We start from the raw sequence: 3792 nt of genomic DNA, 5'->3' as shown, positions 1-3792 counted from the left end.
GCATAGCCTGGGTACTGTACTGAACAGTGTATAAGTGGATAGTAAGGAAATGTTTGCAGCCTTAATGACATACACTAGTCTGTCACACTGTGTGTAAGGTGTTGTATGAAGTTTTGTTTAAATATACGTAGACAATTAGCAGAGTTACATTTCTTTGTGCTATGCTAGCAAAAAGTTCTGATTTTAGTCAGAACCAAGTAGGACTTTGCCTGAAACCAGAGAAATTATGTTTGTAGTTTGTTCGGATGACTCATTGTTTAGTGTGCTCAAATATGCATTTCACTAAAACAGGATTGTTCTGAGCTCCCTGTCTGAGCAATTCTGTGCAGAAGATGTCAGGATATGAAGTCTGTGCCATCATCATCTACCCATTGCCAGCACATACAGCACTCCTCAGTTGCTACAACCTTAGAGTTACTATGTATAAATATATTCTGTGTATTAATATATGGTCATGGTTCATTTGACTGAAAGTTTACTTTATGTAAAAAAAAAAAAAAAAACAGTAGTTCATTTGGAAACCACAAATGACTGAATCATATTTGATTGAAAATCCTGGTATTATAGACAAGCTCACCAGCCCGAACATAAACCCCTATGTCATGAGATGGATTGCCAATTGGCTCACGGATAGAACCCACACGGTGAGAGCTGCAGGCTCTAGGTCCTACTCTAAACCAGGTACAAGTGGCGTCCCCCAGGGCTCAGTCCTGGCACCTCTCCTGTTCAGTATATACTTCTCAGAGGTACAGGCAAGCACAGGCGGACTAGGCTGACCAGGTTCACAGACTACTGCAAACTGGGGGCCATAATTGACTCTCCAGCTGATACAGACATCCTCCAGAAGGGTCTCACTGAGACAGATACCTGGTGTCAAAATCATGGCCTCACGCTAAATGCCAAACTGTGCATAGTCATGCCTTTTGGAAAAAACAAAGTACCCGCAAACTACCACATACGTGGTAGTCCCCTAAATACAGAAAATGTAATAAGGGATCTGGGGACCCAAGTCGATAGTAATCTCTCCTTGATAATCATATTGCCAGGGTGGTTAGAAAATCCTTCTATTTGGCCCACCTAATCAAAAAAGGGTTTGCATCTAGAACAAAAGAGGTTATTGTGCCCCTCTACTCATCACTCATCAGACCCATCATTTGGGATGTACCTTACAAGACACCTGCAACAGCTGGAAAGACCACAGAAGTACCTCACCAAGAGGATTACTGGCCTCAAACATATGCCCTATGCAGCCCGACTGAAGAAACTCCAGCTGTACTCGGTTGTATACCGCTTACTCAGAGGTGATCTCTGCCTGACATACAAGACCATGTCCAACCCAGAATTGATGGACATGTTCCACCTAAAAAAAAAAAAAATCCCCAAGAGCCACACGCTCTAGGAATCTAAACCTCACCACAATGATAAATACGGCATGCTGGAGGGATAGATTCCTGTCCCAGAGACTCCCCATGCTTTGGAACAGGATTCCAATCTACATTGGGCAGAGCCTCTCACTAACACTCTTCAAGAGAAACCTTGATGAGTAGATGGGAAACAGAAGATTTACCCCGGGGATCACTGCAGTGGCTCTGCTGGACAGAGGCACAAGGAACTAATGGCTCTGCTGGACCGAGGCACAGGGAACTAATCTAAGGGGGCAGCAAAAGCCAACATATTCTGGCTAGGCTTATAGATGCCCTTGGGTAGATAGCCTAGTACTTACCTATGAACCTATGAACCTATAATTGTGTTAGCTTGCAGAAAATTACCCGAACAGCCATTATGGAAGACAGGTTTGGTTTTGGCCTAAGAAAAATAATGCAAATTAGTGATCATCATTATTAGTTTCCTTCTAAAGCCCACTATTAAGTCATACCACGTCTAGACGTTTGTGTATGTGCACCAACAGTGACTCAAAGTGTCAGTAGTATTCACTTTTCTCCATCATTGTGTGACCATGAAGTTAGCATATTTAAGTTATGGGGGTGTGGGGGTGCCCCTTACAAAAATGTTTTTGGAAATATATTTATTGTCTGACACTTTCAGTGAAATGAGTTCCAGAGTTTTATGGTTTAGATCAAATGAGTTTTTGACTAAATGAAGTCTGCCCTTTTTTTTAGACAAAATGAACGTTTAATATATATATATATATATATATATATATATATATATATATATATATATATAGTCAAGGGAAGTTGCGAGGCAATAAACCTCCTCATGCTGGTTTTGCTGTTGGGTGGGACTGTCTGGAAGTAGTACTTTTTAATTCTATGATTTCAGACAAAGCACAGTCTGGAATTGTGGTTTAATTTAACTAAAATTTAGATGAAAGTACTTTTGTATTTTGTAGTGCAGCCACATCCCATCAACCTGGATAATGAATTTTGGACTTTGTTCATCCCCATCAACTAGAAATGAATGAACGAATGAATGAATGAATGAATGAATGAATGAATGAATGAATGAATGAATAAATATCCATTGTTAAAAAAGTAAACCTTCTGGACATTTAATCCCATAAATATGCATTTGTTAACCAGTAAACCTTCTAGACATTCAATCCCTTGTCAGGGCAACCAGGCAGCAATATCTGGTTAAGTGACTTGCTTCTGGTTACACAGTAGGTAAATGAGAGCTGAAAGAATCAAACCCTGTACCAAAGGAACTGCAGCTCACAGCCTTAGCCCTCTGTGCCAACTGCCAAGATTTCTATATTACATTATGTACTATATTACTCTTACATCCGTTATATCAGTACTGTCCCGTTTTCTAGCACGTAACTTGTAGCAGAACTATTACTAACATGCTTCTTTACACATTTGCCAAGATCGCCTTTGCTTCATTTCATTCTACAGCTCTGGATTATCATTTGTGCTCTGGTTAGTAGATTATAAGTCCCTGACAATAACAATTAAATGACTAAATTAATACATGAGAAATAGAAAACAAGCCGAAAAAATTCATTATATGCATAATTGCTGGATCTTATAGGAAAAGTAGAGAAAACATAGTTATGGTTTTAAGGGTTCTGAGAAGGTAGAAAGAGTGAGCAAACCAATTCAAAGTACTCTGTTGAAACAGAAAATTGCTGTGCCATAAAACACTTTATGACATTTCTACATACTTTACTGAAATGTGTTTGAAAGTGCTGAAGTAGGCAAAATGATGAAAAATACTGACACAGTCATTTCAAAGTGTATTAATGATAAGGAGATCTGTAATTACAAGCAAGAAACATTTTATGACTAGGGTGCTGTATATCAGTAATTATCGTCAATGTGCTGTTACTGATTTGTGTGTAGTGCTGCTGAAGTCTTTTGAACTAATCAACACACTTGAGACATAAGCTGTCTATGTCCTTTTAGTGCTTTGTTGTTAGGATAACAGTGGACTTGATTGTAGAGTAAACACCATCGATGTAAAACTATCCTGAATGAAGCATATTGCTCAATATATTTTTTTTATCTTCCAAAGGTGGGGGTGCTGCACCTCTGGGTTCCATTTTCAGCTGCAGCCTAGGTAAAGTAAACGGGGTACTGTTGGAAACAACATTTCCAGACAGTACAAAGCATAGCAGTCAAGTTTACAATGGAGCTACTAAGCGATCTACATACAAACTATAGTTGGAGTGTGATATAAACATCACCCAACTCATCTGGAAAAAATAAAATATTTATTATATCATCTAATTTTTTTGTAATTATTTAGATAAAATGTTACAAATAAGACAGAAATAAGTTTACTGTATTCTGAAAAGCTTTTTTTTTTAGTTCTAAATTTCTTATAATT

The sequence above is a fragment of the Protopterus annectens genome, chromosome 11.part0 (genome assembly GCF_019279795.1).
Source record: "Protopterus annectens isolate FY-2018-M chromosome 11.part0, PAN1.0, whole genome shotgun sequence".
Taxonomy (NCBI): Eukaryota; Metazoa; Chordata; order Ceratodontiformes; family Protopteridae; genus Protopterus; species Protopterus annectens.
Note: the sequence above shows the minus strand (reverse complement) of the source record.